Below are 12,256 nucleotides of genomic sequence, written 5' to 3'. Positions count from 1 at the left end.
ACGCTCCTGCATCTTGTTGCATGGGGAGGGTGGTAACCCAGCATCCTGGGGAGGTTCCAAATCGAGTATTTGCATTCTGTTGATCTAAATTCCCTCCGCAGCTCCCACGGGCTGAAAGATTCTTTGATGCCCTGAAACACAGTCCCCTTCAAGGCCCCCCACTGAAGTGCTACAGCAGCCCTCCACACTTTACCTGTGTGAATGTGAGGCACTTTGCTCTCCCTTGGAATGAAAGCTGCCATTCTTAGGAACGTTGCCACTGATATTTACCGGGCACAGGTGCTAAGGAGAAGGGCTTCATTTGGATGCTGTACTGAGCAAACTCGGCCCTAATTCTCCATCAAAGCTGCTGTGCAAAGTCATCTCTTCCCCTCTCACCCCTCCACAAAAGCTGGTGTCTACTCCAAAGCGCTTGTCTTGGGGCCTTTCCTGCTACAGCTGCCCCTAGCCAGGCCTGCAGAAGTGTTCTAGACTAGAGCCACACCGCATGTTTGCCACGTTTTGCCCAAGTCGCTTGTTACCTACCTTTGCGCCAGGCCCCACGGTGAGCAGGTTTTGCAGCCTGTTTTGCAGCAGCTTGGGAAGTGGTTCTGCACTGGACTGCCCCGCGATGAGCTTGGGAAAGAGTTGCTCCTAGGGAGTGTCCCCCACGCTGGCCCTGCCCCAGCATGATTAGGATAGCAACCATTCAACCAGTGCTGCTTCCTCCCCCGACCTCCTTGGTGCCAGGGGGCGGGGGGGGGCCCTGTCCAAGCATCAGCTGGAGCTGCTAAAGGAGTGTGCTTTTGACACTCTCCTTAGTGGGGGCGGAGGTGGGGCTGGCATGTTCAGAGCCCTCGCCCCAGCCTGGAATGCCCACAAAACCTCAAAAGCAGGCTGAGTTTCACCCGCCTCCTACTTTAACCCTAACTGTGGAAATCTACTTAACCCGACTTACCTCTGGTGCTGCACCCCTGTGTGACGCTGAGGATCCTGGCCCAGCCCTGGTCCTGCTTGCAGCTGTTTTCTGCCGGGAAGAAGGAGTGAGTCAGTTTCTCTGGCGCACAAGGCTCCTATTCACCAGCCTGGCCACGGAGTGTTCAGAGAGCAGGCCCTGTTCAGCTTTTCTCCAGCGCACCAAGAGAGGAGTGTTCTGCTGCTGGCAGTGCTACACGCACTGACTACATGGCAGGGGCGGGGGTGGCTGGGTTTCGCTCTGCTCCCTTAAACAAGTAGGCACCCTGCACAATGAAGGACTTTGTAGTGGCCACGCCTCAGGAGGGGTCACAGCAGCCTCACCTGAGGGAGCTCGGCCCCAGCAGGGCCAGCTCCCAGGGACCAGAGTGCGGAATTCAGACCCATTGGTGAACTGGAATGAACTTCCTGCCTGTGCCGGCAGCATGGCCAGAAGGGCCCCGAATTTGTGGGGGTGGGCAATGAAGGGGGTGGGGAGGACAGAAGGGATGGGGCAACGTCCTCCCCCCCCCAACTGGCCTGCGGGGGGGACGGACCCACTGGCCAGAAGGCCCAGGGATGCACTTGGACAGCGGGGTCTGTTCTGCCTGCCCGCTGCCCCAGCCTAGGAGCGGCATTCCAGTGCAGGGTCTAGCCGTGCTGTCCCTCGCCCCAGCTGAAACGCTGGCTGGGCTGGTGGAGCCGGGACAAACCATAGGGCATGAGCAGAGCCAGAGAGGGCTGCTGGGGTGGGACTGGATGCAAAGTGAGTGGCCCACACCCATGGCTACACCCCTGGCCTGCACTGTACCTGCTGTGTGGCGCCAGCAAAGCTAATGTGCCACCCTGAGTGCTGAGATGCAGCTAAAACTGGTGACCTCGGGGTGGCACGTGAAATTGGGCTTTCTAGATAGTTCGGAAAACACAGGTGACTGCCCAGCAGGGAGTTTTGCTGGCACACACCTCCCTTGACTCTACAGAAAACCCACCGACTCATACAGTTACCTACATGCAGCCAGCTCCCATCCAGAACACACCACGCGATCCATCGTCTATAGCCAAGCCCTTCGATACAACCGCATCTGCTCTAATCCCACTGACAGAGACCAGAAGCTTCAGGATCTCTACCAAGCATTTATAAATCTCAACTACCCACCCAGAGAAATAAAAAAGCAAATTGAAAGAGCCAGACGAATACCTAGAAACCATCTACTTCAAGACAGACCCAAGAAAACCAACAATAGAACACCACTCGTCATCACCTACAACCCCCAACTTAAACCTGTCCAACACATTATCAATAAACTACAGCCTATATTGGAACAGGATACCATACTCAAAGAGGCTCTGGGAGACAGACCCATAGTCTCCTTTAGACAACCACCTAACCTCAAGATGATTCTTACCAACCACCACAGGACATACCACACTAATACCAACCCTGGTACCTTCCCTTGCAACAAACCCCGTTGCCAGCTTTGTCCACATATTCATTCTGCTGATACCATTATTGGACCTAACCAAGTGAGTTATAAGATCAAGAACACATATTCCTGCGCATCCAGAAATATAATCTATGCTATCATGTGCTGAAAGTGTCCGTCTGCTATGTACATTGGACAAACATCTCAGACACTTCGCCAAAGGATTAATGCCCACAAAACAGATATCAGACAAGATCACAAAGAGAAAACAGTTTCTTGCCATTTTAACCAGAAAGGACACTCTCTAAATGACTTAGCCACCTGCATTCTGCTACAAAGACCTTTTACATCTGCACTTGAAAGGGAATCCTCTGAACTGTCATTCATGTTAAAATTCGACACTTGCCAACAAGGACTTAACAAACATTTGAACTATCTCACCCATTACCAAGACAGTTTCCTCAATTATCACCTGTAATACCATTAACTCACAAACATCCCACTCTCCCTACCTCTAATATCATCAATTCACAGACACTTACCTTCCTTCCTTCCCCCCCACCCCCTGCATCCCCCTCCTGTTCTGCAATGTGATTTGTCCTTTTCATATTTGGTCATTTTTTTAATTGTATCCTTTGGTATATATGCTTGTGACTATTTTCTTCCACTATTTGATCTGAGGAAGTGGGTCTGGCCCACGAAAGCTCATCATCTAATAAACCATCTTGTTAGTCTTTAAAGTGCTACATTGTCCTGCATTTTGCTTCAACTCCCTTGACTATGTGAGACTAACTTAGTCCACAGGGCCTCCCCCCCACCGCCTGAAACCTTCTGGCTTGTATCTACTTTAAAATCTCTGCATAGGCACTGGCAACTTGTTGTCTGTTTGTGCAAATCGTTTCACAAGAACTTTTTTCTTCCCTCTCTAGAAGGAATGAGCTAATGCTGGAGAGAGAAGAGCAACTCGCCTGCACCACCTCGTGGTGAACAAAGGTAGGTTCATGCGTCTTACGTGGAGCAAGCAGCAGCACTACATGGGACAAAGGTTTTCTTGACACAGGAAAGGCAGGGGGTACCTTTGAAGGGGCGTTGTCCTCTCCCTTGTTGATCCGCCTCCGGTTACACCAGCCACATGTTTACCCGGTACATGGCCTTCCACTTCAGCACAGGTCTGGAACGCCAGATCTGGGATCAGTGTCGGATTCTGCCACTGACTCGCATGGGACTCTGGCCTGTCACTTAGTCTCTCTGCTGCAGCTTCCCCATCTGAAAAATTACAATGTGTGCATCTCTAATTAGGCTGCTGAGGATGGGGAGCCTTTGTAGGAGCAGTACAGCGCCCGAGCACAATGGCGCACAGGCCTGTTGTAACCCAGCAGCTGCTACCAAAGGCAAGTCTGCGTTCATGCTTCCCAGTTGCAAAGCTTTCCATCCTCCTGGCGGCCAGCCCCCAGAACAACCTAGACTGGGAAAGCGGGATGAGGTGAGACACGAAGCAGGCTCCTTTCTGGGGCTTACGGGGTTTTTTAAGTTGTGTTGAACTGTGTCGGTTGGCTCATGTGTGCGTACATCTCACAGGGAGCATGGGGCTGCCCTCGCCTGCCATTGTGTGACTTACTGGCAATTGGCAGGTGAGATGGATTGCCAGCATTGGCCCATTGGGGATGGCGGCAGCGTGCCGGGTGTGGTGGGCAGGCAGTGGCGGAGGAGAGGAGTGAGGTGTGCAAAGGGCCGGTGGCGGGGAGAGGCCTGGCATACGGGTACGGACTGTAACTGGCAGAGGAGATGAACGTTTTGGAGGGGAAGGGGTAGAAGACAAAGATTTGCTCCTCTGGCTCTTGCTGCATTTCCTTAGGCACTTGCCCCCGCAGTGGAGGTGGCAGTGTGCTCAAGGCAGGCAGTGGCCCCCAGAAACCACAGGCGGGACTCAGAGAGTTGAATGCAGCCATTCTGCAGTGGTTGGCCGGAGCAGAGCGTGCGTAACCACTGAGGAACCCACAAGGCTGTTGGCAAACGGTGTCGCTTTCTCGGAGCAGCTGCCTGTGGGCTCCCAGCTGCCACTCCAGAGAACTGACTTACGCCAGCGATGGGCACTCATTTGGTGGCCCTCTGCCACGCACCTCTTCCCTCGGGACTGGCCAGGAGGGGTGCTGCTTAGCGTCTCTCAGCTAATGTGCACATGGAGATGTGCTTCTAGCTGGATTAATGCTGCAGCCTCATATAGCATGGCTGGGGAGGAAAACGGGTTATTCCCTAGTTAGCAGATTTAAAGGACATTGCCTGGGGCATGGCTGGGCATGTAAGTCTCCCATTGGCATCTCCCCAGGGCCAGTCCAGAGCGGTGGGGGTTGTGCAGCATGAGGGGTGGCTGCTCCCTGGGGGCGATCCGAGGTGGCCAGCGGCTGCTCCCCATGGTGGGGGCACTTGCTGCCTCCTTGTGGCCCTTTGTGAGTCTAATTGTCCAAAGCTGGCACACCCGCCCTTTCCGTGTGCTGAGAAACAATCCCATTCCAGTTACATCCCATTGTCCTGGCACAGCTAAACCAGACCTGGCTTTAAGTTAGGAGAAGGCGAAGCTGCCTAGCAAATTTGGTGGCCCTGGCTCTTATCGTTTAGGAGGAGATTGTGAACAAAGAGACTCACAGACACACAGGCAGACACACAAACCATATAGTAAATAGCTCTTGTTTTGTGCCAAGATATTCCCTACAGCTTCCACTAGAGGGCAGCCTTTCCATGGAGAATAGGGCTCCATCTAGACCGCAGGCTTCTTGCGCAAGAAGCTTTTTTCGGAAGAGATCTCCTGCAAAAACGTCTTGAGCAAAAGAGCGTCCGCACTGCCTGGACGCGCTCTCGCATGTCGGCTGTGATTGCTGTGGGCAGAGTGGCCACCAGGGCACCGGTGCTTTTTCCTCTTCCCTCTTCTTCCCAAAGAACTCCCTCTTCCCCGGCCACACACGCCTTTTTGCAAAGAGCTCTTTCGCAAAAGGTTTCTTCCTCCTAGAACGAGAATTACCTATTGCACAAAAATCCCTCTGTTCTTTCCATTTACTGTCGAAAGAACGCAATTGCAGTGTGGACGTAACTCAAGTTTTGTTGGAAAAACGGCCTAGTCTAGATATAGCCTAACCATCCTGAGGCCAATGGTCTATCTTCCTAGTCAGGATGGAATCCTGTCAGCCCGAGACAGAAACATACTGCGCTCTTCTGGGGACAAAAAGGCCCCAGTGACAGCTGAGCCTCCACTTTCAAAAAGAATCTTGTTCCTTCCAGCCTGGCTCCTAGGTTGGGTTTGGACTATTTTGTCCTAGGCTAGGTTCTGCTGCCGCTGTGGTGTTGGGTACCAACTGGAAAACATAAGAACATAAGAACGCCTGTACTGGGTCAGACCAAAGGTCCATCTAGCCCAGTATCCTGTCTACCGACAGCGGCCAGCACCAGGTGCCCCAGAGAGGGTGGACCGAAGACAATGATCAAGCGATTTGTCTCCTGCCATCCCTCTCCAGCCTCTGAAAAACAGAGGCCAAGGACACCATTTTATCCCCTGGCTAATAGCCTTTTATGGACCTAACCTCCATGAAATTATCTAGCTTCTCTTTAAACTCTGTTCTAGTCCTAGCCTTCAAAGCCTCCTCTGGCAAGGAGTTCCACAGGTTGACTACACACTGTGTGAAGAAGAACTTTCTTTTCTTAGTTTTAAACCTGCTACCCATTAATTTCATTTGCTGTCCTCTAGTTCTTCTATTATGGGAACTAATAAATCACTTTTCTTTATGCACCCTCTCCACACCACTCATGATTTTATAGACCTCTATTATATCCCCCCTCAGTCTCCTCTTTTCTAAACTGAAAAGTCCCAGTCTCTTTAACCTCTCCTCACATGGGACCCATTCCAAACCCCTAATCATTTTAGTTGCCCTTTTCTGAACCTTTCCAAGGCCAAAATATCTTTCCAAGGCCAAAAAAAAAAAAAGGTGCACAGAGCACTGGTCCTAGTCTGTGCATCCCCAAGGCTGGCTTCTGAAATGCTGGCCCAGCAGATGGATCTACCTGGAGCAAACTGCTTCTTTCCCTCCCCTCTCTAGTACTGCTAATGCCATAGTGGGAGCCAGGCCCCTAGCCAGGCAAGTGTCCTCCTTCCTCCCCCAGTGCGAGACTGGGCCCTAACGGCTGCTTATCAGATTTCCTCCTCCTCCTCTGTCCTGCAGCTTCCCCCTTCTAACACAAAACCCTTGCTAGGCACCCTGGTTGTGCCCTGGTAAATCTCCTAGAGGAGACTCGCTGGACTTTCTTCTCCTCGTCGGCCTCCCCTTGAAGCTGCAGGGGCTGCTTTGTGCCCCACAGACTCGTTTTTGGAAAGGGGAGGCACTGAAATGGGGAGCCAAGTGACAAAGCTCAAGGTGGCCACAGCTGTGAGGAGAGAAACCCAAACCACACGAGAACGTAGCAGAGAGACCCTCCCCCTCCTGCAAAGTGCCCGCCAACCCCTCGCTCTGGATCAGCCTCCATGAGAGCGAAAGCAGAGCGCCCTTCCTTCGTGCTATGTGTGCCCATCTCCAAACACCTGGACAAGCACGCTAGCTAACCTCCAGCATGGAGACACAGAAATGGGCTCCCTGCTTCACCTCCCACAAGACACCAGACCAAACTGTTCCTTTTAGTTCAGTGATTCTCACCCAGGGACACGTCTACCTCTGGGAGTTCGCAGAGGTCTTATGGGGATACCCCATCTCCTCGAGATATCTGCCTAGTCTGGCAACAAGCAAAATAAAAAGCCCTCGCCAAGCCAGTACAAAGTAACATGTCATACAAGGCCTTGTGTATACTGCTCTGCGTACCGTATGCAAAAGTGCAAGCACAGTATTTATATCCCCCGGGAGTTTAATCCTTACACTGTACAAATGAGAAAGTCAGCAGTGTTTCCGTACGAGTTTGCTGGGACACGTTTATGGTTTTGTGAGCAAGTACAGTTGGCACCTCCAAAAACCGGCACTTTCTGGTCCGGCAACATCTGTGGCCTGGCAGGACCACAGATGCTCCTGGACCAGAGAGCCCCGGAGCCTATGGACAGGAGGGCCAGCCAGGGGCAACAGGGTCAGCAGCCTAGCTAGGGATAGCATGAGGCCGGGTCCAGAGCCCTGTGGCAGCCCCTAGACCTGCAGTGCCAGGGCTGGAGTCCCCCAGCACCCCCTGGCAGCACAGGGCTGGAGTCCCATGGCAGCCCATGGGAGTGTGGGGCCAGGGCCAGAGCCCTGTGGCAGCACCTGGGCGTGCGGGCCTGGAGCAAAGCCTGGGGCACCCAGGGAGCCAGCAGCAGCTGGGCAAGCAGCTCTGCCAGGTTGGGGGGGAGGCAGTGTGCCTGCTGGGTGGCTAGCTGGTGGGCTTGGGGGCCGGTGGTACAAGTCCTCTCCTGGGGTGGCAAATGCTCTCATGAGGGACTGGTCAGAGAAGCCCAACCCACAGTTTGTACACGCGGTGAAACCTAGGGGTACGCAGGAGCAGTCAGACTCCTGAAAGGGGTGCAGGAAAGGTTTAGCTCACCCTACGGCAGGCACCACTCATACAGGAGTCACTATTAGTCCAGCCAGAATACCAGGGCACGTGTGCAAAATATTCAGGCCAGCAGAGGGCAGGCTTGCACAGCCGCACACATCTGCTTGTGTCTGGTCCCCGTGCCCTGTGGCAGGGATCACTGCGGTCGTGTTGGTGGGGACGCTAAACCACCACAGAGCCCGCTTTCTCTGCAAGCGTTAGATGCTGTGTGATGGGTCGGGGGAGCGAGGGGACAGCCAGGGCTCTGGCAGAGATGGGTCTATTCAAACTAGAGCAATGGTCTGAGGTCAATAGGATGAAACAATCCACTTAGGAAGGAACAATCAGTTTCACACGTGCAGAATGGGAAGCGACTGTCTAGGAAGGAGTACGGCAGAAAGGGATCTAGGGGTCAGAGTGCACCACAAGATAAATATGAGTCAAAGGTGTGAGGCTGTTGCAAAAAAAGCAAACGTGATTCTGGGCAGCATTAACAGGAGTGTTGTGAGCAAGACATGAGAAGTCATTCTTCCGCTCTGCTCTGCATTCGTTAGGCCTCAGTTGGAGGATTGTGTCCAGTTTTGGGCACCGCATTTCAAGAAAGATGTGGAGAAATTGGAGAAGGTACAGAGAAGAGTAACAGAAATGATGAAAGGTCTAGAGAACATGAGCTATGAGGGAAGACTGAAAGAATTGGGCTTGTTTAGTTTGGAAAAGAGAAGACTGAGAGGGGACACGATAGCGGTTTTCAAGTACCTAAAAGGGTGTTACAAGGAGGAGGGAGAAAAATTGTTCTCCTGGGCCTCCTAGGACAGGACAAGGAGTAATGGGCTTAAACTGCAGCAAGGGAGGTTTAGGTTGGACATTAGGAAAAACTTCCTACCTGTCAGGGTGGTTAAACACTGGAATAAGTTGCCTAGGGAGGCTGTGGAATCACCCTCTCTGGAGATATCTAAGAGCAGTTTGGACAGACACCTGTCAGGGGTGATCTATATGGTGCTTGGTCCTGCCATGAGGGCAGGGGACTGGACTCGATGACCTCTCGAGTCCCCTTCCAATTCTAGAGTTCTAGGATTACCGTATAAAAAGTGTACCACACAAATGACACAGCAGTAACTATCTTGCCGGGCTCTTCCTTCCTGCTTTGGTACTTTGTGTCCCTGTTCAGATCCCAGGGGAGGTGCCCTTTCCAGAGAGAAATGGAGAAACCAGCACATTTCTCTCTTTCTTCTCACCCCCAGGGCATCAGTCCCTCCAAAGCCCTGCTTTGTGATCCATGGCGTCAGCCCCTCTCTCTCTCGCACGCACAGGCCTGTGCACATGCCCTGATGGACTCCTCCCCACTGCTGCATGTGAGGGCCAGAGACCACTAACATTTCAACACCTTTTGTGTCTTTAGAGCAGTAGTTTTGGCTTTGATTGCAAGTGCAAATGACGCCACATTTACTGCCTTTCCGGACAGTTAACGACTTCCTAGTCTGGGCGCCATGGAGACCCCTGTCCCGCCCCAGCCTGACTCTCGTTATCCTGTCTTAGCAGACCTCTGTCAAGCTCCTCTTGGTTTGGAAAGAGATCCAGCCCCTCCGCTCCGACTAATCCCCATCCTTCCTCCTACCCTCTCCAGCAGCGACCTTGGCTTGGTCGGAAGCATTTAAACCCTTGGGAGCAGGAAGGCGGGCGTCAGTGGCTTGATCCGCATGTCGGGGACAGCTGTGATTTCACCCCCTCACTCCCTTCTGGAGGCAGCTCCGGAACGGAGGGCTCCCTGGATGCACTCCAAGTCCCAGGCTCCTGGGTGCAAGTGTGTCCCGAGTAAGGATCAGGGTGTTTGGAACCGGTGTGGTTTCCCCAGGACACTTTTTTGCGTGAGTAGGATCCCAGGGGCCGGCATGTCATCTTCTTCTGGGTACCACACTTGTGACTTCTCCTTAGGGCTGGGACTTGCTGCTTCTCTTGTTCCAGGCAGGGCTCTTTTCCTCCAGCCGAGAGGGAATTGTTTCCTCAGCAGCTGCTGTCGGCTCTAGTGTCAGAAAATAATCACTGCCGTTCTCACCGCAACTGTAACCAAATCAGCAGAATCCCGTCTTGCCCAGCCCGGCCCTGCTCCTGAATGCCAGCGGCCTTTGTCTGGTAATTCAATTTTCCAATGAATTGCATGGCCCCCGGCGCACTCCCACTGTAATATTTGCAGATGCAGGCTGGCGACGGAGGCAGGTGAATTAGGGGCTGATTTCCCTGCTGTGGCAATGAATAGAGAGCAGATTCGTTCAGGTCCCAGGGCGAGGTGCTCCAAGCAGCTAGGGTTTCAGGCCCCTTGGCCCCAGTGTGGGAGGGGAGTGCCCAAGGATCATTCCCAGGCTGTCTTGCACTCCAGGCTCCCGGAATGGGGGAGAGAGGCTGGGGAAAGGGACGGTCAGTGCAGCAGGGATGCAAACGCCACCCAGACTGGCACAAAGGCCCTTCTGCGCCGCCCGCCCACTGCGCCTGCCTCGCTCCGTCCAGCTCAAGGCTGAAGGAGGGGCGCCCTGTGTCACGCGGCCCTGCAGCTAGCTGGCTGTACAGATGAGCGTTCTGCCATCTTCCGACTCCAGCACCATGGTTGGGAAAAGGGCTTCCACTTACTGTGCAAACCTCTCCAACCTCCGCACGCCAACTCGGCCTGGCTGGGAAAGACGGTCGCCCGCACGGCCCCGCTTGGCCATCGGGGTGCCCGTCAGAGCCGTTTGGGCAAGGGTGTCCCCTCAAAACGGCCCACTGTGCCCGGGAGCCTCCCTCCCCAAGGGCGAGCCCCTGTCGCACACGTTCCTGTGCCCTGGAGCTGAGCTGGAGCCAAGCGTGGACCGGACACTGTTTTCCGTGGGGTGGGGTCTCAGTGTCCATAGCAAACAGGGCACTGGAGGGAATCTAATCCTCAAACTTTCCTCGAACGAAGGGAGACAGGTTCTCCCCTAGCTGCCTCTTGCAGGGTTCTTGCGTCTCCGTCGGGAGCCAGTGCTGCAGCCTGGGGGCAGACAGCCCTGTTCACGGGCAGCAGCCACACATGGGACCTGGATGAGCAGGAAAGATGCCAGGGCAGCTCCTGCCGGGTGTGGCACCGTGCTAGGCACGCAGCCTTGCTGAGAGGCCTACTTATTAGACACCACAGTGCCCTCAGGGGAACCGGCAGGGGGCTGGCAGCCCTCAGTCAGACCCTTTGTCTTAGAGCTCCTGGGGTCTGCCAGAGACAGTGGTCGAGGGGCAGAGCTTCCCCCTACTCTGTAGCATCCAGCTCTCACCCAACAGGGCTTGGTGCCTGCAGAGGAGGCTTGTTCGTACCAGGCCTGGGTCGCTCCACCACAAATATCCTTGGCACTGACGGGTGCAAACCCTTTCCCAAGCAAACCTGCCACAAGGCTGAGCTTTGCTTCAGTCCCTCCCCGCACTCGGGTCTCGCCCGGTGGCACGCCACACACTCGCCCCCTGCCAGGGAACAGGAGCCTGCCCTGGGGGGATGAGTGCAGGAGAGCAGCCAGCAAATCCGCGCTGTCGCTTTGGTGGTGAAGGGGGTGGGGGGAACTTTGTGCAAGGAGGATGGAACAGTTTGTGTTGGGCCCCCGTTTGCACCAAACCTCTCTCTCTTGCATGGCAGGTGCCTTGGAAATAGCCACATGCGACCTCTCTGGCTGAAGAGGAGAGAGCAAGGACTGCACTTGAAAGCCGACCTCCATCCTTTCGATCACCGGGGGCCCAGTTCACGGAAATGGAGACTGCTCCTGAGTTTGAAGTTTGAGAGCAGCTGCAAGAACCAGGGGCAGCCAGGAGCTGCGATCGAAAGCCAGGCCAGGAGCCCCCGTTCAGCAGTGCTCTGGAGGAGGAAGCAGGTGCCTGAATCAACCCTGTCTGACGAGGTGTAAGAAGTGTCCCATGAGCAACTCCACTCACTTGCATGGGGCAGGTGTGAACACTGCCCTCCTGCATCTGGAATATAACAGGCGGGGGGCCCTCCGGGTTCTCTGCCTCCTCTCGCGCCTCCCACTAAGAAGATACTGAGAGAGCTGGAGGACGATGAAGGTGCCATGCTGAGCTGGTGGTTTAGTTGGAGTTAAAGCTGCTTTGGATGGATTGGCCAGCCCCAGGCAGGTTCCCTGGACTGATGGCTGGTGAAAGACACACTCTGGCTCAAGCAGAGACGTGGGGGGTTGCCTCAGGAATCACAGTGGGGAATTCTCTGGCCTGAGTCACTCTGGATGGTTCTTGGGGTCCCTTCTGGATCTCTGTAACTGATCCCAGCTGCATCTTCCCTGCCAGACCAAAAGGGACGCAGCTCTCAGCTTTGGCTCCATTCCCCCACGTTCTCTCCAAGAGGCACGGTGTTGCTGAGTGCCCAC

The 12,256-nt window shown here is 54.3% G+C and overlaps 1 long non-coding RNA gene across 2 annotated transcripts in view; it reads right to left on the bottom strand.

Annotated features, from left to right (window-relative positions):
• The window catches only part of LOC149521385 (uncharacterized), a 130,478-nt gene that overhangs the window by 19,285 nt on the left and 98,937 nt on the right, over window positions 1-12,256 (bottom strand). For both annotated transcript variants that reach the window (XR_016347967.1, XR_016347966.1), the window contains 2 exons: window positions 3,434-3,623; window positions 938-1,006 (listed from right to left, as the gene is read on the bottom strand). This is a non-coding gene — a long non-coding RNA (uncharacterized LOC149521385). The remainder of the gene's footprint in view (window positions 1-937; window positions 1,007-3,433; window positions 3,624-12,256) is intronic.

Source organism: Pelodiscus sinensis, chromosome 27 (assembly GCF_052426305.1).
Source record: "Pelodiscus sinensis isolate ZL-2025 chromosome 27, ASM5242630v1, whole genome shotgun sequence".
NCBI classification, from domain to species: Eukaryota; Metazoa; Chordata; order Testudines; family Trionychidae; genus Pelodiscus; species Pelodiscus sinensis.
The sequence above is the reverse complement of the archived record's forward strand: the minus strand, read 5'-3'. Positions and strand labels throughout refer to the sequence as shown.